Source organism: Balaenoptera acutorostrata, chromosome 7 (assembly GCF_949987535.1).
Source record: "Balaenoptera acutorostrata chromosome 7, mBalAcu1.1, whole genome shotgun sequence".
Taxonomy (NCBI): domain Eukaryota; kingdom Metazoa; phylum Chordata; class Mammalia; order Artiodactyla; family Balaenopteridae; genus Balaenoptera; species Balaenoptera acutorostrata.
In genome coordinates, this window is record NC_080070.1 from 79,693,692 (window position 1) to 79,717,149 (window position 23,458).

Consider the following 23,458-nt stretch of genomic DNA (forward strand, 5'->3'; position numbering starts at 1 on the left):
GAACACTAACATGACACTATACACAAAATTAACTTAAAATGGATCATTGAACTAAACATAAGAGCTAAAATACTAAAACTGCCAGAAGGAGACAAATAATAAAACCTTCATCATCTTCAGATGGGTAAAGTTTCCTTAGATACAATACCAAAAGTATAAACCTTAAAAGAAGGGGAGAAAAAGACAAATTGGACTACATTATAATTAAAATTTTTATGCTTCAAAAAGTACCATTAGGTAAATGAAAACACAAGCTACAGACTGGGAGAATATATTTGCAAATGATACATGGAGGACAGACATTAGATAATCCCAATAGTTTCCTCCTGGTGTCTATGCCTTTGTTTAACTCCTTTCGATTCAATGTAGGCAGGCCCTTTCACATGCTTGCAACTTAAAAGATATGACAACAGTGATGAGATACCACACCCACCGCTAGTTATGTTGTATAAGACTCTGCCTTAGCAGCTGAGCAAGCTTCTCCTTACTGGCTTGATGAACTAAGCAGCCATGATGAGGAAGTTCATGTATTAAGCAACAGAGTAACCAACAGCCAACAGCCAGCAAAAAGCCAGGACCAACACTCACACATCAATAGGAAGATGAATTCTGCCAATAACCTGAATGAACTTGGAAGCAGATCTTTCCCCGTTTGAGCCTCCAGAGGAAAGTACTGTCCTGTCAAAATCTTGATTACATCATTCCAAGACCCTGAGCAGAGAACTCAGCTAAGTCATGCTCAGACTTCTGACCCATGGAAATTGTGGGATTATAAATGTGTGTGCTGTTTTGGCCCCTAAATTAGTGGTAATTTATTATGGAGCAATATAAACTAAATGAATCATATAACTTCTAAAATATATAAAAATGGATACAGAATATGTAAATAACTTCTAAATTCAATATTAAAACGTCAAATATTCCAATTAAAAATGAGCAAAGTAATTCAATAGACATTTCTCTAAAGATATATAAATGGCTAATAAACACATGAAAAGGTCCTTAACACCATTATTCTTCTGGGAGATGCAAATTAAAAGCACAATGACATAACACTACCCACTAGAACGGATATAACCAAAAGAATAGGAGGGGGGTGTGGATGATGATCAAAGGGGCAAAAATACCAGGAACCAGGAATGCCTCCCTGCAGTATCCAAACTTGGAACGTGTGGAGAGGCTGTGTTTGGATTTGAAGAAGGCGTCTTCTAGATGGTGGAGGAGTAAGACGTAGAGATCACCTTCCTCCCCACAAGTACATAAAAACTATATCTACATGTGGAACAACTCCAAAGAATACCTACTGAATGCTAGCAGAAGACCTCAGACTTCCCAAAAGCTTTCCTTTTGTCATTTGTCCTAGGGTTCTGACTGTCCATATTTTGTTTTTGGGTTTTTTTTAGTATAGTTTTTAGTGCTTGTTATCATTGGAGGATTGGTTTTTTGGTTTCGTTGCTTGGTTCTTTCTTTTCTTTTTTAATTACTTTTTAAAAAAATAATTCTTTTCTATTTTAATAACTTTATTTTATTCTTTCTTTCTTTCTTTCTTTCTTTTCTCACTTTCCTTCTGAGCCATGTGGCTGACAGGGTCTTGGTGCTCTGGCTGGGTGTCAGGCCTGAGCCTCTGAGGTGGGAGAGCTGAGTTCAGGATATTGGTCCACCAGAGACCTGCTGGCCTCACATAATATCAAACAGCAAAAGCTCTCCCAGAGATCTCCATCTCAACGCTAAGACCCAGCTCCACTCAACAACAAGCAAGCTACAGTGCTGGACACCCTATGCCAACAACTAGCAAGACAGGAACACAAACCCACCCATTAGCAGACAGACTGCCTAAAATCATAATAAGTTCACAGACACCCCAAAAAACACCACTGGACGTGGTCCTGCCCACCAGAAAGACAAGATCTAGCCTCCAGAACACAGGCAGCAGTCCCCTCCACAGGAAGCCTATGCAATCCACTGAACCAACCTTAGCCACTGGGGGCAGACACCAAAAACAATGGGAACTACGAACCTGCAGCCTGCAAAATGGAGACCCCAAACACAGTAATATAGCAAAATGAGAAGACAGAGAAATACACAGCAGATGAAGGAGCAAGGTAAAAACCCACCAGACCTAACAAATGAAGAGGAAATAGGCAGTCTACCTGAAAAACAATTCAGAGAAATGACAGTAAAGATGATCCAAAATGTTGGAAATAGAATGGAGAAAATACAAGAAACGTTTAACAAGGAACTAGAAGAAAAAAGAGCAAACAAACAATGATGAACAACACAAAAAATGAAATTAAAAATTCTCTAAAAGGAATCAATACCAGAATAACTGAGGCAGAAGAACAGATAAGCGACCTGGAAGATAAAAGAGTGGAAAAAAATACCACAGGGCAGAATAAAGAAAAAAGAATGAAAAGAATTGAGGACAAGCTCAGAGACCTCTGGGACAACATTAAATGCACCAACTTTTGAATTATAGGGGTCCCAGAAGAAGAAGAGAAAAAAAAAAAAGGGACTGAGAAAATATTTGAAGAGATTATAGTTGATAACTTCCCTAACATGGGAAAGGAAATAGTCAGTCAAGTCCAGGAAGGGCAAACAGTCCCATACAGGATAAATCCAAGGAGAAACACGCCAAGACACATATTAATTTAACTATCAAAAATTAAATACAAAGAAAAAATATTAAAAGCAGCAAAGGAAAACCAGCAATTAACATACAAGGTAATTCCCATAAGGTTAACAGCTGATCTTTCAGCAGAAACTCTGCAAGCCAGAAGGGAGTGGCAGGACATATTTAAAGTGATGAAAGGGAAAAACCTACAACCAAGATTACTCTACCCAGCAAGGATATTATTCAGATTCGACGAAGAAATTAAAACCTTTACAGATAAGCAAAAGCTAAGAGAATTCAGCACCACCAAACCAGTTCTACAACAAATTCTAAAGGAACTTCTCTAGGCAGGAAACACAAGAGAAGGAAAAGACCTACAATAACAAACCCAAAACAATTAAGAAACTGGTAATAGGAACATACATATTGATAACTACCTTAAATGTAATTGGATTAAATGCTCCAACCAAAAGACATAGACTGGCTGAATGGATACAAAAACAAGACACCCACTTCAGACCTAGGGACACATACAGGCTGAAAGTGAAGGGATGGAAAAAGATATTCCATGCAAATGGAAATTAAAAGAAAGCTGGAGTAGCAATTCTCATATCAGACAAAATAGACATTAAAATAAAGACTATTACAAGAGACAAAGAAGGACACTACATAAGGGATCAATCCAAGAAGAAGATATAAAAATTGTAAATATTTATGCACCCAACATAGGAGCACCTCAATATATAAGGCAAATGCTACCAGCCATGAAAGGGGAAATCGACAGTAACACAATCATTGTAGGCAACTTTAACACCCCACTTTCACCAATGGACAGATCATCCAAAAGGAAAATAAATAAGGAAACACAAGCTTTAAATGGTACATTAAACAAGATGGACTTAACTGATATTTATAGGACATTCCATCCAAAAACAACAGAATACACTTTCTTCTCAAGTGCTCATGGAACATTCTCCAGGATAGATCATATCTTGGGTCACAAATCAATCCTCAGTAAATTTAAGAAAACTGAAATCGTATCAAGTATCTTTTCCGACCACAACGCTATGAGATTAGAAATCGATTACAGGAAAACATCTGTAAAAAATACAAACACATGGAGGCTAAACAATACACTACTTAATAATGAAGAGATCACTGAAGAAATCAAAGGGGAAATCAAAAAATACCTAGAAACAAATGACAATGAAAACACGATGACCCAAAACCTATGGGATGAAGCAAAAGCAGTTCTAAGAGGGAAGTTTATAGCAATATAATCCTACATCAAGAAACAAGGAACATCTCAAATAAACAACCGAATCTTACATGTAAAGCAATTAGAGAAAGAAGAACAAACCCCCCCCAAAGTTAGCAGAAGGAAAGTAATCATAAAGATCAGATCAGAAATAAATGAAAAAGAAATGAAGGAAACAATAGCAAAGATCAATAAAACTAAAAGCTGGTTCTTTGAGAAGATAAACAAAACTGATAAACCATTAGGCAGACTCATCAAGAAAAAAAGCAGAAGACTCAAATCAATAGAAGTAGAAATGAAAAAGGAGAAGTAACAACTGACACTGCAGAAATACAAAGGATCATGAGAGATTAGTACAAGCAACACTATGCCAATAAAATGGACAACCTGGAAGAAATGGACAAATTCTTAGAAAAGCACAACCTTCCAAGACTGTACCAGGAAGAAATAGAAAATATAAACAGACCAATCACAAGCACTGAAATTGAGACTGTGATTAAAATTCTTCCAACAAACAAACGCCCAGGACCATGGCTTCACAGGTGAATTCTACCAAACATTTAGAGAAGAGCTAACACCTATCTTTCTCAAACTCTTCCAAAATATAGCAGAGGGATGAACACTCCCAAACTCATTCTACAAGGCTACTATCACCATGATACCGAAACCAGACAAAGATGCCACAAAAAAAGAAAATTACAGGCCAATATCACTGATGAACATAGATGCAAAAATCCTCAACAAAATACTAGCAAACAGAATCGAACAACACATTAAAAGGATCATACACCATGATCATGTTGTGTTTATCCCAGGAATGCAAGGATTCTTCAATGTATGCAAATCAATCCACACGATAAACCATATTAACAAATTGAAGGAGAAAACCCATATGATCATCTCAATAGATGCAGAAAAAGCTTTCAACAAAATTCAACACCCATTTATGATAAAAGCCCTACAGAAAGTAGGCATAGAGGGAACTTACCTCAACATAATAAAGGCCATATATGACAAACCCACAGCCAACATCCTTCTCAATGGTGAACAACTGAAACCATTTCCACTAAGATCAGGAAGAAGACAAGGTTGCTCACTCTCAGCACTATTATTCAACATAGATATGGAAGTTTTAGCCACAGCAATCAGAGAAGAAAAAGAAATAAAAGGAATCCAAGTCGGAAAAGAAGTAAAGCTGTCACTGTTTGCAGACGACATGATACTAACTATACATAGAAAATCCTAAAGATGCTACCAGAAAACTACTAGAGCTAATCAATGACTTTGGTAAAGTAGCAGGATACAAAATGAATGCACAGAAATCTCTTGCATTCCTATACACTAATGATGAAAAACCTGAAAGAGAAATTAAGGAAACACTCCCATTTGCCATTGCAACCATAAGAATAAAATACCTAGGAATAAACCTACCTAAGGATACAAAAAACCTGTATGCACAAAACTATAAGACACTGAAGAAAGAAATTAAGGATGATACAAACACATGGAGAGATATACCATGCTCTTGGATTGGAAGAATCAACATTGTGAAAAATAATTATACTACCCAAAGCAATCTACAGATTCAATGCAATCCCTATCAAACTACCAATGGCATTTTTCACAGAACTAGAACAAAAAATTTCACAATCTGTATGGAAACACAAAAGACCCCAAATAGCCAAAGAAATCTTGAGAAAGAAATATGGAGCTGGAGGAATCAGGCTCCCTGACTTCAGACTATACTACAAAGCTACAGTAATCAAGACAGTATGGTACTGGCACAAAAACAGAAATATAGATCAATGGAACAGGAAGGGAAGCCCAGAGATAAACCCACACACATATGGTCACCTTATCTTTGATAAAGGAGGCAAGAATATACAATGGAGAAAAGACAGCCTCTTCAATAAGTGGTGCTGGGAAAATTGGACAGCTACATGTAAAAGAATGAAATTAGAACACTCCCTAACACCATACACAAAAATAAACTCAAAATGGATTAAAGATCTAAATGTAAGGCCAGATACTATCGAACTCTTAGAGGAAAACATAGGCAGAACACTCTGACATAAATCACAGCAAGATCCTTTTTGACCCACCTGCTAGACAAATGGAAATAAAAACAAAAATAAACAAATGGGACCTAATGAAACGTAAAAGCTTTTGCACAGCAAAAGAAACCATAAACAAGATGAAAAGACAACCCTCAGATTGGGAGAAAATATTTGCAAACAAAGCAACTGACAAAGGATTAATCTCCAAAATCTACAAGCAGCTCATGCAGCTCAATATCAAAAAAACAAACAACCCAATCCAAAAATGGGCAGAAGACCTAAGTAGACATTTCTCCAAAGAAGACATATAGATTGCCAACAAATACATGAAAGGATGTTCAACATCACTAATCATTACAGAAATGCAAATCAAAACTACAATGAGGTATCACCTCACACCAATCAGAATGGCCATCATCAAAAAATCTACAAACAATAAATGCTGAAGAGGGTGTGGAGATAAGGGAACCCTCTTGCATTGTTGGTAGGAATGTAAATTGATACAGCCACTATGGAGAACAGTATGGAGGTTCCTCAAAAAACTAAAAATAGAACTACCATATGACCCAGCAATCCCACTACTGGGTATATACCCTGAGAAAACCATAATTCAAAAAGAGTCATGTACTACAATGTTCATTGCAGCTCTGGTTACAATAGCCAGGACATGGAAGGAGCCTAAGTGTCCATCGACAGATGAATGGATAAAGAAGATGTGGCACATATATACAATGGAATATTACTCAGCCATAAAAAGAAACGAAATTGAGTTATTTGTAGCATGGTGCATGAACCTAGAGACTGTCATACACAGTGAAGTAAGTCAGAAAGAGTAAAGCAAATACCGTATGCTAACACATATATATGGAATCTAAAAAAAAAAAGAAAGGTTCTGAAGAACCTAGGGGCAGGACAGGAATAAAGACACAGACCTAGAGAATGGACTTGAGCCCATGGGGAGAGGGAAGGGTAAGCTGGGACAAAGTGAGAGAGTGGCATGGACATATATACACTACCAGATGTAAAATAGATAGCTGGTGGGAAGCAGTCGCATAGCACAGGGAGATCAGCTCGGTGCTCTGTGACCACACTGAGGGGTGGGATAGGGAGGGTGGGAGGGAGATACAAGAGGGAGGAGATATGGGGATGTATGTATATGTATAGCTGATTCACTTTATTATAAAGCAGAAACTAACGCACCATTGTAAAGCAATTACACTCCAATAAAGATGATAAAAAAAGCAAAACCAAAAAAGGATAGACAATGCTAAGTGATGGCCAGAAATCGGAGAAACTTAAATCTTCACATAATGTTGGTGCGAATGTAAATTGTAAATTGGTACAACCACCTTGGAAGAAAAAAAATGTATCCCGTAATAGTTTCCTTCATAGTTAAGTATAAAATCATCATATGATCCAGCATTTCACTCCTATGAATATTATCCACGAGAAATTAATGTTTATGTTCACAAAAAGATTTGTGTGTGAATGCTCATAACCACATTATTCATAATAGCTAAAACCTGTAACTGATACAAACATCAACTGGTGAACACAACGCGATGCATCTCTACAATAAAATACTACTCAGCCAAACAAAGAACCAAATACTGATACATCATGGACATACCTCAAAACACTCATGCTATGCGAAAGAAGCCAGATACAAAAGTCTACTACTGTATGATTTGTTTATATAAAATTAGCAAGCAAATTTATAGAGGTAAGAAGAGATCAGTGGTTGCCTGGGGTTGGAAGTGGAAGCAAGGTTAGACTATAAGCTGGCTGGTGGGGAATTTTAAGGAAGATGGAAATGTTCTAAAAGTAGATTGTGGTTCTGGTTGCACGTTTTATAAATTTACTGAAGATGACTGAATTGTATACTAATGTGTTTTTTTTTGATATGTAAATTATATCTCAATATAGCTGTCTAAAAAAAAAAAAGAAAAAGGAGGTAAAGACATATTATAGTTCTTCCTGATTTACTGATTTGTAATTGTTCTTTCCAGTAGTTAAATATGAGCCTATATCCTCCACTGATTAATCTGGAGCTAGAAACATCCAACCCAAATGGGTCCAAATAGAGTTATCACTCTATGAAATCTGAAGCTTGACAGAAGAGACAACAGGATTCAGCTACGCTTGAACTTAATCACACTCTTGTTATCCTACCTCTTTCTACTACAGTGATCCTGCATGGTATTTAGGTCCTGCCTTCTCTAATGGTTCTTGTTGTCTTGTCTGCAAGTGGGTATTCTTCTGACAGACTGCATTTTTTGCCTCAAATCAAAGTAGTTTTCTATGGTTTGCAACCAAATCAAACTTAACAAATATAGAATTTAACTTTAAAATATATAAATGCTATATACACTAGTGAGAGGGCACGTAAATTTTAAGTCACTTATTCAACATATTTATGACAGTATCCAGACCTTTAGTCACTCACCCTCAACATCTGTAAAAAAGAAGGGAATTAACAAACTTGGAGGATTTGAAAGATAAAATCGTAGAGCGCTAAAAATGAGTATGATTCAATCATCAAATACCAGTTTCTTGCTAGAGCAGTGTAACAGAATAGCTATAATCGCTAAAGCAAAGTGAATAAAAGAAAATGTTTTTGAAACAAATGAAAGTTGTAGATTTCTTGACAATGAATCACCAAGGGAGATCATGGAAAGGGTCTCACTAAAGAATTTGAGTAACGGAAAGGAATTTTAAAAAAACTACTTCTGTGGGATGACTTAACTGCTTTTCTATCAAAAGATAAGGGTTAGATTAGTAATAGCCTTGACACTCTATGGATTTTTGGTTTTACTTCTGTGTAAATCTAACAATTTACTGTGTATATCTAACACTTTCCTGCCTTGCTTATAATGGTCCATTTAACACGTTGTAACAATTCCAAAAGCTTCCAAAAATCTGTGGATTTGATATAGTCCTTACTATGCTCTAGACAAGAGGGGAGGCAGTACATGATAAATATTGCTAATAGATTAAATGGTCCCCTCTCCTAGCTAAAGTTCCTCAGAGTCTTGGGATAAACAGAGTTAAAAATGGAGTATGCAAAGTTAGAGTGAAAAAAAATTCTCATTTCTAGAACACAACAACCCATTACAAGCATTTTTGTTCAATGGTGCTTTGAATAATCTTTTGTGAGATTAGTAATTGAACCCTGTAGAATATTAAGAAAGCACTAATTATTTTTTAAATGCCTTTTTAAATGACTTAAATTTTTAAATGACTTTTTTAAATGACTTTTATGTAATATTTCATTTAATCATAAACTTAGGATAGTATGCATAGTAATAGATAGCATTTATCTATCTATCTACTATGTGTCAAACATTTGTCTAAGTGCTTCATATAATTTAACCTTTGTAAAAACTCTGTGAAGTATGTACATATGCCATTACCACCCACTTTGGGAAATGAGAAAAAAAAAAGAGAGATAGACAAAGACTTGAAGTTAAGAAATCTGCCTACAGTTAAACAGCAGTAAGTGGCAAAGCTGAATTCCAATAAAGGGACTATGGTTTGAGATCTCAATTTCTTAACCCCTATGTATATATCCTCCCTAATAACCCTATATATGATAGCTATAAAATGGCAGAGCCACAACTGGGAGATATTTGTTTCCAAAGCCTGTGATATTTTCTTTACAACATATCTCTTTATTATCTAGAGTAATAAGTTGGCTGGGGATGCGGTCTAAGCACATGAATAATTTTTCTTTTTCTTGTGCACTTTAGGTGGGACTGAGCAAACTGAATGAAACTAGAAGGTGGTACAGAGTAATTGTTACCTGTGCCCTCCCAATCCTATGATAAAATTGCTGGGCTGCCGAGAGAAAAGTACTCCTTACCACACCATCGCCTAAGTTTCTCTGAAACAGCCTTTTGTTTTTCCCCCTCCACATCCAAGATGGTAATACGCAAGGTGTGAGCTAGTGCTTACCTGCTTTGGCTCTGCACCAGCCTCGATGACTCCAAACTACTGTGCTCCAAATTTTCTCCGCAATTAAAGGTTTTTCTCTGTGCATGGGGCAATCTCTCACAAATTAAGTTGTGATCCCCTACATTTCCATGTCCTATTGCATTTATCTGGAGAACATGATCTCACAGCAATGCAAAATTTATTTTCATGCAAGTATTAATTATAATGACCCGACGTAAAGTCATTTTGTAATGTAAGAATAGCTTTTCCTCCATTACACAAAAGCAATTTCCGCTGACATATTAACCTTAAGTGAACACTTCCCTAATTTTATCCAGGCAGTATCACACAAGTGAAATACGAGGGATATTTTAGAGGGAGTTTTTTTTTAACCTATTAGACCCTTGTGAAAAAAATAGAAAAATAAGAGAGAAAGAGAAAGAGAGAGAGAGGAAGGAAGGAAGGAAGGAAGGAAGAAAAAAAAAGTTTCTACATTTAATATTTCCTCATTGTTTCTATTTTAGTGTCAGTTCTAAATCAGTTTTAACAAGGATTGAAGAAAATGTCTTAGAGAATGAAAGAAACTGCAAAATGCTTTGCAGTCTATTTAGAAAATGTTCATGGCATTGAAGAGAAAATAACTGGGCTAAACTAGCAACTCTTTTAAGATTTTTATTGAGACATGTTTCCTCTTAAATCTTTTTTCAGCTTTACTAAAGTATAACTGACAAAATTCTAAGATATTTAAAGGGTACATCATGATTATTTGATGTACATATACCTTGTGAAAGATCCCCACCACCTAGTTAATTAACACATCAATCACCTCCACATACTCCACATATTTATTTACTTTTTTTTTTTTGGTGAGGACATCTACTCTCTTGGCATATTTCAATTATATAAAATACTGTTATCCACTATAGTCACCATGTTTTGAGGTTTAACATTAAATCCTCAGACCTCATTCATCTTATAGCTGAAAGTTTGTCCTCTGTAACCAATTTCTCCCTATTACCCCAGCCCCAGCCCCTGGCAACCACTTTTCTACTCTCTGTTTCTGTAAGTTTGACTTTTTTTTTAAGATTCAAGGTATAAGTGATACCACACAGTATTTGTCTTTTTCTGTCTGGCTTGTATCACTTAGCATAATGCCCTCAAGCTCCATCCATGTTGTTGCAAATGGTGGGATTTCTTTCTTTCTCATGAGTGAGTAGTATTCCACTGTGTATATATACCACATCTTGTTTATCCATTCATCTGTTCATGGCCACTTAGGTTGTTTCCATACCTTGGCTATTGTGCATAAAGCTGTAATGAACAGAGTAGTGCAGATAGCTCTTCAAGCTCCTATTTTCATTTCCTTTGGACACATACCCAGAAGAGGGATTGCTAGATGATATGATAGTCCTACTTTTAATTTCTTGAGGAACCTCCATACTCTTTTCCTTAGTGGCTAGACCAATTTGTATTTCTACCAACAGTGCACAAGTGTTCCTGTCTCTCCACTTCTTCACCATCACTTGTCTTTTTTTTAAATAAATTTATTTATTTATTTATTTATTTATGGCTGTGTTGGGTCTTCGTTTCTGTGTGAGGGCTTTCTCCAGTTGTGGCGAGTGGGGGCCACTCTTCATCGCGGTGCACGGGCCTCTCACTATCGCGGCCTCTCTTGTTGCGGAGCACAGGCTCCAGACACGCAGGCTCAGTAGCTGTGGCTCACAGGCTTAGTTGCTCCGTGGCATGTGGGATCTTCCCAGACCAGGGCTTGAACCCGTGTGCCCTGCATTGGCAGGCAGATTCTTAACCACTGTGCCACCAGGGAAGCCCATCACTTGTCTTTTTCACAATAGTCATTCTAACAGGTGTGAAGTGATCTCTCATTGTGGTTTTGATTTGCATTTCCCTGCTGATTAGTGATGTTGAACATCTTTTCATGTACATGTTGGCCGTTTGTACATTTTCTTTGGGAAAAAAAAATGTCTATTTGTTTTCTCTGTCCATTTTTCAATCGGATTGTTTGTATTTTTGCTATTGACTTAAATGAAAATTTTATTATAGCAGAGGTAAGATATATACAGGTGGAATGAATATGGATGAAATATGCATGAAGGCCTAACCTCACATCTTCTTGGTTTCCCTGTGTCTTCACAAGGCTGTCCCTGAGATATCTCAGTGTAACTCTAGGACACCATGGAACACAGTGTGAAAACCTGTGAAATAATTTATTATAAACCTCAGAAAAATTACCTCCAGATCAAGAGTAAGAGCCACCATTAAAAGGCAGCATTGGGAGAATTTGCTCGTAGAAAGGATTTTTCATGAGATTGAGGAAACAAGGATAAGAATGTGTTCTTATGAAATACTCACTGAACTGTAGCAAATCAGTAACCAACTCATATCTAAAATAACAGAAAAAAATTTTAACCCTACTTTTTTCCTAAGCTCCTTTCCTATTCCCAATCACCTATTCCTCTCTAAACTTTTCTCACTATCTTCCTTACTTAAATCCTAGCCATATGGACAATCAGGCTGGGCCACTATGAGAGCCACAAGGATAAGCCTTGTTAAGGGAAAATGGTGAGAGTGGGCAGTTAACCTGATTTTAATGACTGAGGCAAAATCTAAAACAGGGAACGCAATCTCTTCCCGTAAGGAGCCAGAGAGCAAATGATTTAGTCTATGCAAGCTCTACATAGTGTCTATTGCATATTCTTTTTTATTTGTTTGTTTATGCAATCTTTTAATATAAAAACCATACTCAGCTTGCAGGCCTTTCAAAAAAAGCCACAGGGCTGGATTCCATAGACCATAGTTCGCCAACTCATGATATAAAGAATCTTTTTACTGTGACACAAAAAATATGAGGAGAACCTCTGAAGCCATATTCTGTCATAACTGATTCTCTATTCACTATACACACTGATACACAAAACCAATGAGTTTCAATATCTATCTATAATTGCTACCCTGGATGAAGTATTGGTGAATATTATCTAGTTTCTTTGGCTTGGTTCTCAGACAGGGGTTTGTGGAAACCTGTGGGGTTATTTTAGCTTGTCACACTGACCACAGAAGAGGGTGGTTTGGACGAAGGGGAGTCATAACAGGCATTTATTGCCATATGTTCTTCAATGGAAGTTCAGCCACAGTGAAAAATCACCCTCCCCATGTGCTACCAGCAGCCATGTCATGAAACATTGGATTTTTGGAGTCAGTACTTTTACCCAAATTTCAAAACAGACATGCAGTTTTAGAAAACTGATTTCAAGAATATGAAATAATCAATACAAAATTAGGCATAAAACGAATGTTTATTTAGAATGAGAAATGAAAACACTACAAATTACCAATTTTTAAAAAGTTGACAGGTACTTAAAAATCAAAATTTTGGAATGCAAATTTTGTACTTAATTTTATATTTTTATAGTAATTCCTTTTTTCTACATTTTATTGCTGCATGCTATTGGTACTCTTCATATGACAACCATTTCACAATATTTTCTGTGGAATCTATAGAAAGAAAATATAGTTCAATATTTCCTCTAGCATGGTAGAGCAACATTTTTTTTTTTTTTTTCTGTTCGTGAAAGTCTCAGCTCATCACTCTGTGATTGGTATCTGTAACTTCTAGATTCTTTCTCAGGAAGCGCTTCCTGTGAAGAAAAGGCTTTGGGGAACTTCATTCCATTGATCGCTTCTAGGCATCTGGCAGCCCCTACAGTAGCCGGTTTAGCTTTCCTCTATATTCTCTAATCCAGTTCCCTTCATTTGCCCATAGGCAGTTTGACCTCAGCCAAGACTGAGTACAATCTTATTCATATCCTTCTCCTTGGCATCAAGAAGAGAGTTGGAGATGCTCCCCTGGGTCCATCAGGGGCAGCTTTCCACTGCAGGAATGCTTCCTCTGACCCCTGCTAGTACCCAGCCCTAGGAGTAATGCTAGGGCTGAGGTGTTGACTCCCATGCTGAGGCAGTGCTCCAAGCCTCTGGCTCACGCCTGGGGCTGCTGCTTCCTCCATATGCTCCCCAAGGAAAACCCCAGGTCTTTAGGTGCCTAGGCAACTGAGGAGCTCTGAAGATTAGGTTATAGATACTCACATCACAGATTTAAGAGTCAAGTTATGATCAATCCGTTCCATGGAAGAGTTTGCTTCTCTCCAATACACTATGTCCATATTGGCTATCTTCTCCCTTCTCTCTCTTCCTCCCATTACTTTTAAGCCCAGGTTATTGATCTGTGTATCATCTAGAAGACATATTTCCTGTGTAAGAGCAGCAGTCTCTGTGGGTATTAGAGGATTATTTTAATTCCTTTTATTGGAAAAACCACTATTATAAAATTGCCCTCCGTCATGCTGTTCCACGATACCTCCTGTATAATACGACTTAAGAGCCCACCGGCAGAAGTATCTTGGAGTATTTAAAAACAGTGGTCCTATTCTCATAGATATTAAGTTTTCATTCTTTAAAAAAGCTCCAATCACTATTTTCTTAGTTTCTTAGCATAGCTCCCTTCTTGTAACACCCTCAACTCTATACGAATACATGCTATAAACAGAAAATAATATCAATTTAAAGCAAAACATGAACTGTAATCACTTCTATTTTTAATGAATTAAAGTTCAATTAAAAGCACAGTTAAGAAGATACCTTGAAAGAAATTTTTAAGATAATGATAAATCCTAGATTGTTGTAACAAATCAATGAAAGCTGTATATCAACAAGTAAAACGTTGGGCCCATAATACTTATATGTTTCGCTGGTAAATTTTCCACCCTATGATGTTTCTTCTTATATTTTACAACAAATAAATAATATATTTTATTCAAAGTAACTCACAGAAAAATAGATGTATTTTAGTAGTACAAGATGGTGTACACAAGGAACAAGAGTTTTTATTTTTCCTAAAGAAAAGCTATGTGGCATAATCACAGAAGAAAAAGCATCCTAGTCTTCCCAAAACAAGAAAAACACGATGTGTTTTTGTAACCTGGCAGCTCTGTATCTATTACTTTCAGAATTATAGTGTTTCCTGAATTGGTTTATCAGTTAACTTGATGTTATCTTTTAATGCTATTGTGCTTCTCAGTTTATTTCATGTTGTTCACAAATGTTCTTTTCTCCTTCCTTTGGAAGGTCTCTCAAACAAGAAAAACAGGCATATGCAGTGCAGTATTTCTGAGAAAACGCACTTACATTTTATTTCCACCTATAGTTTACTTTTTTCAGAAGCATCTAGAAAACAAGAATTATTACTTTTAAAAGTGTTGACTATTAAGGAAATAAAGGTCTTCATGTAGTGAAAAAAGAGAAAATAATCAATGTAGAGTTTATTATACCTTTGGAATTTAAAAATATGTAAGATATATGGAAAAAAATTTAAATATATTTCTAATCTACCTGATGTTTGTTCAGGGAGTTAATGTAGGATCATTGTGCAGGTGATATAGACAATCACGCCATATGATGATGGAACCTAAAGACAGCCACTCTCCTGAGATCTAAATCCCCTTGGACACCGTTAGTGATCATCTGGTCTTGGAATATTTCCAGTCATCAGGGAATTAATCTCATAAAGTTACCTATTTCATTATTAGAAAGTTCTGTAAGTTATAAAGTTCTTCCCTATATTAAGTTTAAATTTACTTTCATTAGCTTTGAATCCCTAAATCTGTCCTATCCATGTAGAACAAATGTAATTCCTCTCAACCTGATCATATTTCACATCTTTGAGGCTCCAGTTGTAACCCACTGTGTCATTAAAAAAAAAAATTACAGATAGTCTTGCGAAATATCCCAGAAACTTTTGTGAGAAGTAAACAGAGAGAGAGAGATTAGGAAGTGGAGGTGAGTGGAGGGAGTGGGGTCCTTTTCCAAACCCCGAAACTCTGCTTCCTCCAGAGCAGTTCTGCATTTACATCTTTTGCATTTAGCTCTTTTATTTTTTATTTTTATAAATTTATTTCATTCATTTTATTTTTGGCTGTGTTGGGTCTTCGTTGCTGTGTGCAGGCTTTCGCTAGTTGTGGCGAGCAGGGGCTACTCTTCGTTGTGGTGCTCAGGCTTCTCATTGTGGTGGCTTCTCTTGCTGTGTAGCATGGGCTCTAGACATGCAGGCTTCAGTAGTTGTGGCTCGCAGGCTCTAGGGCACAGGCTCAGTAGTTGTGGTGCACAGGCTTAGTTGCTCCGCGGCATGTGGGATCTTCCCGGACCAGGGCTCGAACCCGTGTCCCCTGCATTGGCAGGCGGATTCTTAACCACTGTGCCAACCAGGGAGGCACTAGCTCTTTTCTAAGTTGGTCTCCCTCCTATAGGAGATTTCAATTTTAATACAAATATTTAAAAGTCAATATATATATTATATGACAACCTAAACATTTCCAAGTTACATGGACATTTAGATTCTGTGATTCATTGGTAATGATTTTCCTCATAATATGAGAATGCAGTCACGCTAAAACGTTGAAATCAATGTGAATGTCAGACCTCATGTAGCTCGGGATTGAAATAGAATCTTAACGTTAACTGTTTGGTGGAGACTTTAACTTCCCCACAATTTCTTTCCAAATATTGCTGGAGTCCTTCAGAGGTGTCCTATTGGTTCAGCAAGAAACAGTTCTCTTTAATATGTAAAGTACTTGTAATTGTCTTCTGAGGCAATGCTGGCCCGGCTATGGACGGCTTTTGCTTTTGCTCTTCGCAAAACATGAGGCGCTTTTACCATTGACCACCAAAAACAATGTCATCACTCCTCATTACTGTCAAAGCAACTGATGTCTAAGACACCGCTGATGTCTAAGACAAATTTACCACTGCCCAAAATTAAGATACTGATGCCTCAGGTAATAGCAATGAAGCCCAAGAACAATATGCATTCAGCATACACTTTCCCTGTCATCAGAAATGGCATGGCTATCCACCAATGTGGCAATATTATGATTAATATTTCTACTACCAGCACTGCTGTTTCCACCGTCAGCATTGTAACACTATGATTTTTAGGTTTTTAAAAAATTTTAAATTATTTTCAAATTGTATTATTTTGACCAAAATAACCCATGCTATTTGGTCATCCAGGAATTTTAAACATTTTTCTAAATTTTAGGAATAACCATTTTATGAACGTCTGCTCTGTAAAGTTAAAGCCAGCAACCTAGTCCCAACTCCCTTGAAGCCAAGCTCAGGTATTTGATAGGGGCTTCACAGTTTGCATACATCCCCTGGGATGTTGATTGGGAGGAGAGAAACATGAATGAGACACTATAAGGGAATCCATTTTCATGAGGCCAGCCAACAGCCAGCGTGCAGGTGTAGCAACATGCAAGGTCAGAATAGCACTGCTATACTAGTGGCTGTCATTCTTGTGCTCAGTAGCAGCTGAAGTAGATTGTTCATTAGGGCAGACAAGTGGCATAACATGATCATTGTTCTTGGCTGTGTAGATGGCTGGTCTGGTTCTCTAGCACTGTAGGATATTTGATGGACTCTCTTGATATTTTAATGAATTTATGTCTAGCTTAAAATAGCTACAGTGGGATTTGTGGTTTTTAATTATGTCCTGACAGATACAGTCAGAATACTAAATATTTGAGGAGAGACCTTAATAAAACTCTTGAATTAAGAGCAAGACTATATAAAGGGCAAATTATTTCTATTTCAAAGGCAAAAATCAAGCTAGGTTAGAATAGTCCTCTGAAACTTTTTTAAAAAACTATATATTTACCACATAATTTTATTAATAATGATAACCACAATCTTTTAGGACAAATTTTTTTTCTTCTAGGTTACAAATACTGTGTAAATTTATATTTAGAAGAAAATACGTTCAGAATAAGTATATTGCCACTTATTTCCTTATTTACTAGCTTTTTATATGAAAGATAATGATGAGACTAATACAGGTTTATTGGGAATAACTAATGAAGTAAAGTTTCAGAAATTAAAAAAAAATATTGTTTATCTTCAGTTGTGTCAGAAGGTATCATTCCATAACACACAGAATAAATTACCCAAAAATGATCAATATAGGTAATAGGAAAAATCTGAAGTTCAAATTTATCTATTACATTCTGAATACAATATTTACTCCTTTGTTCCCACAGTTTTCTTAACTACATCATGAGTGTTATATCTATTTTAGCATAGTTCGTATGATTTTAGTGAGGAAAAAACTACTATAGGAGTAAAAATCTTATTTTGCCTCTGCTGAAAATTTTTGTAGCAAGGACTCACTTGTACCATTTTTATTAGTCATCAGAAACAGAAACAAAATTGCTGACATAGCATATGTTTACCAAGAGCTGGGTTACTTATCATAATGAATGTCAGAATGATATTTAATAGGATTTGTGTCAAAGAAGGGAAATGGTGAAAAGTCCAATTAAAATATATCTGACCAAAACACATTTTTTACATTCCAGCAAATTTTGCTCTTAGTTTAGTCTAAGTACATTTTAGAAACAGGACAGAGTAAACTATAATCCATCTTTTTAATAATGTAGATGATGAGAATAAAGATAATGATGTAATTTGACTATAAATTTTATTCATAAGGAAGCATTCTATATCACGAATAACTGAACAACGTGACTTTTTTATAAAGCAGATAAGATCCCATAATATGATATAACATTTATACTCACATATATTTACATACGTGTGTGTTTGTGTGTGTGTGTGTACAAAGAGGAGAGAGAGAGGAAGAGAGAAAGAGAGAAAGAGAGAAGAACACATGTCCTTAGCTGCAAATCTAAAATCCAGAGAGCTATGCATCAAGATTTTTCTTCAAAATTCACATTTTAGCAGTGTCTGCAAAGAACAATCACTAGGCTATTTGTAGTCTTTTTTTTTTTTTTTTTTTAAACAGTAATTGTGATTGCTCACACATTTTGCTGCAGAAATGCTGAGTTTGATTACAGGTTACTGCCACCCATCCCTCTGGCAGTGTTAGCTATTATATAGTATATGCGCTACATCTCCTGTTTAAAAATGAAAAAAATTTGAATTCTAAAGCACACCTTTCCTCAGAGAGTAAAAATAAGGATTGTCAACCTGTATTGTTAAACCTTATGACCCACAGACTGCGGGGATTATTTTCACACTATGTCAAGGGTTTACATTGCAAATACATGAAAATTCATCTCAAATGTTCTGAAAAAATAAAGGAAGGGTACTGGTACACATAATTGAAAAGCCTGGAAGTAGTGGGGGGCGTCACCAGATTTGGATCTCAGTGACATCAAAGCTCTAAATTTCCCCCAGGAATTTTCTGAGCTCTGCCCTGATCTACTGAATTTTCAGGGTGGCTTAAGGAACAACAAATGCCTCCAGTGGTAATAGGGATTGCTATGTCTACCAAGAGGGGCAGTGCTTTGTGCTCCCATATATCAAGCCAGGCTGCTGAGTTTCACTCAGGGTTGAGCAATTTAGGTCATAAACTTGGATTGGAGAAGGGATGTACTAATTGGTTAAGGCTCTGTCCATCTTCTGTCCTTAGAAAGAAGATAGGGCCACCACCAGATTCTGCAAGTGAAAACCATGGATTATTGGAGAGAGGCAAGAGAGAAATGGGTTCTGGGGAATCACTCAACCTGATTCCGATATAGTAATCACATTCTAAAATGATGGAGGTGGAGGCTCAAACAGCCTAAAAGAGCAAGAAACAGATTTTAAGCTGAGATCCATGTGACACCAAAACCTACCCTCAACTTTTCTAAGCTGTACCTATTCTTTGTTTTCTGACTTACTGATCTTTGATTTTCTTTAGTTGAATCTCTTTCAGAAGAGTTTCTGGTACAGGCAAAACTTTAGTTTCCAGCTATATTTCTGAAATATACACACTGAAGGACCTTTATTTTTGAAATGCTTTCAATACATTAAAATATGAAACTAGTTTTTACATAAGCAGATATAAGAATAATATGTATATGGATATATATAACATATATAAGAATAATTACATCCATAATAAAAGCACATGAAAATAGTTTGTTTTTCATGAATATTAAATTTTGTACAGAAACAGTTAAGTGCTTTCCTTTATGAAATTATTTTACTGAGAAATCAAATGTGCAGAAATAATATTTAACATGGATTAGATACATTATTCTGATTATCCACTTAAAGACTATTTAACAGTATAAAAAATTCACTACTTTGATATACATAATAAATGTATACTGGCATTATTGGAAGCAAATACAATTACAGCGTTGTATAGCAATGACAAAAACAGAAAATAGTTCAAGTACCTTCCAGTGAGCTCTTAAGCCCCTTTACAGTACAAATGAATACTAGACTAAAAAAACCATCTTATTTCAAATAAGACTTTCGTACTGTACCACTGATGGAGCTAACACACCTTTCAATACAACAAATTTTTATGAAATATTTGAGATCATCTACTCTAGGTTTATCTTTTTTCAGGTTTTGTTGTTGTTATTGTTTTTATTTAGAAAATTTATCCAAAGAAGATAAGTGACATGTTTAAGTTCAAGTGCCAGAGTAGCATATATGAACCAGTATACTATACTTTCAGGAGTGCAATTGCATTTTCCCTCTTTGGTTCAAGAAAATTGCTCTTGAGCTTTGGAAAGAAAATTGGCTAATGTGGCCTACCCAGTGGTTCATGTAAAGTTTACAGAAAGTGATTACCTGGTGAGGCAGCTAAATGAGGGCTCTAGTGAAAGGCTAGCTTAGAGTCTTTCTACACATTTTCTACCAACCTGAGGAAGTGCTTATGTCACATCAAGCCTTAGTTTTCTCATCTAAAAAATGCAAGGGTCAGTATGTAATACATATTCAAACAAGGATAGTTTAGTTTAGTTTAATTAGATATTATCAAGGTTGCACTCATCATGTGTTATCTACAAGGCATTATCCTTTGGGTGCATTTACCCATTCCCTTCATTCTTCACATTCGTTATCTTCTTTTTCTGACAATATTTTTTTAATGGATATACAAAGCACATAAGGTATAAGTACCATGAGTGCAGAAAATACTTATTACCTTCTTACATGTTTACATTCTAAAAGGCTTATGTGTATCACATCCACACACAAAAGAAGCTCTGAGGTAGGTTCTATTATAAACTCCTTGCGCTCCTAAGGAAACTGATCAACGAAGGTTAAACGACTTGTGTGAAGTCATATAGCAAGGAATTTTGGAACCCGGACTCAAACCTCAGTACAATGTCACTCTTATTCCAATTCTTTTGACCTACTGCTAAATCTCACTATCTTCCAAATTAGTGGTCAGTAAATATTCTCAGAAGAAATCAACAGTAATTAAATGTATATTTTTAATAATGTTCCCTTTCCACCGTAGTTTCAAATATGGCGTTTGAACGTTATCATGCGCAAATCTATGCATGGCTATTTTTCTCCATTCAAATGCCTCTTCTTGCAGCTTAAAATTCCTTTAGAAACTGATTGGAGTATAAATAAATAAAAAAGTTTAAAGGTTTTCAGAAATTATTTAGGAGGGAAGAAAATGGAAATAATCAAATGAAAAAGAACTATTCATTAAACAAAATGGAAAAGAAATAACTGGGTGTGCTGGCTATGTGTAATGTGTGATCTGCCATGTTTATCAATAATTAATAGTTTTCTTCTCATGAAAGTACTTCAAATATGTAGAAAATTATTCTGGAATTGGGTTAAGTAAGCCATGAACTCTAAAAAGATAATAGGCTTGCCATGAACCTTGGTTTCTAGAAACCAGTAGACCGTATTTCCCTGAATGTCAATGCCTCAGGAAAGGTGAAGAGACAATGCAATTAGAAACTATGCCCATTCACTTCTCTCCCCCTCTTTCCACATCATACTAATGCTTCACACAGCAATTTTCACTCAGTTGCTACAATATCTTGAGACAAAGTGATAGATCACCTGTCAGCAACTGGAACAGCTATATGGCTGAAAAGAGACTAATTGCAAGAAATGGAATTGCTAGTAATCATTTGCTGAGAATTTCTGAAACCTCAAATAGTTCAAATACATGAGCATGATAGCTTTTGGTGAAGAGAGTCAATATAATTCCATCCTTCACCCAAAAGGTTAAATGTATAAGGTCCACATTCTTAAAGTTCATAATTAACTAATAGGTACAATTCAATCCAACTAACATTTATTGACGCTGACTATGTTAAATTCAGCATTTAGGATCTGGGTATGCAGGGATGACTTATACAAACTTACATCGAAATGAAAGAGGGTAGAGGCAAGTACAAATTGATGCTATACAAGCCTTATCACATGGGTACAGAGTCAGGGGAGTGAGAGACAAGGAGAATTATCTTGTTTTAATTAAAAGTAGTGAGTCAATTTACTTTGACTGAAGACATGAATGTATAGCTTTCAATCAATATTTACAGCCTGGTAATAATGTTTTAAAAAGTATATATTACTTTAATAATATCATTTGACATATTTTTAGGGCCTCCTTTTTTTAGTGTGCCAAATAGTTTCTACTTGTGTAGGTTATGTGTCCTTCATTTTGTTGGAGAAGATATATGTACTAAAAGAGTAACTCTGATTTTAGTCAATACTATTAAAACCATCTCTACACTTGATGGAGCATTTCAAGTATGTTTGAATACGTCTTTAGAGAGAATTGAAACTCAGATGGCCTTCCTCTGACCTCAAGTGTCAGGGTACAATCTGAAGACATACTAAAGACCAAGGGGGTTCTAAAGTGGCACCAACCCCTCACTGATAACCTATATTTGGGGGTCAGGGGCAGTGGATATGTGTGTGGTGGGGAGGATTATAAGCATTAGGTCTTACTGAATCCAACAAAGAGACTATGAAGATCTTTAATATTCTTGATAGATTTGATCAGGGATTTTATCTATCTTTCTTTTTATCAATAGGATCTGTGATTCCACTTCATAAAAGGTAGCCAAAAATCTTAGATAATAAAAATGAAAACAGTTTAGAGTAATATGATGTTTTGTATTTTAAAGGGTTTTTCATATATATTATTTTATATAATCCTTACAGTTATTCTGTGGAGTACATGGGACAGGTATTATTAGTAGTCTCAAGTGAGAATATTGAGGAAAGAATGTTTTTAATGGCATTTCACACGAGGGTTAATATTTTTAAATTTGTCACTCAAAACTTTACTGATATTTATATTTGTAAATATTTGCAACATGTGTTGTATCATCATATAAAAACCCTATAAACCTCTATCAGTTTATCTCAGCATCAATTTTCATTTATATATTTATATTTATGTATTTATTTATTTTTAATATATGATTTAAAATATATGTTTCAGTTGTACAGCATTATAATTCAACATCTGTATACACTACAAAGTGATCACCACCACAAGTCTAGTTGACATCCATCACCATACAGTTGATCCCTTTCACCCATATCACCCACCCCGACCCCCTTCCTTTATGGTAACTACTAATCTATTCTCTGTATGAATTTGTTTTATTTTGCTTGTTCATTGGTTTTGTTTTGTTTTGCTTTTTAGATTCCACATATGAATGAACTCATCTGGAATTTGTCTTTCTCCATCTGACATGTTTCACTTAGTATCATATCCTCAAGGTCCATCCATGTTGTCACAAATGGCAG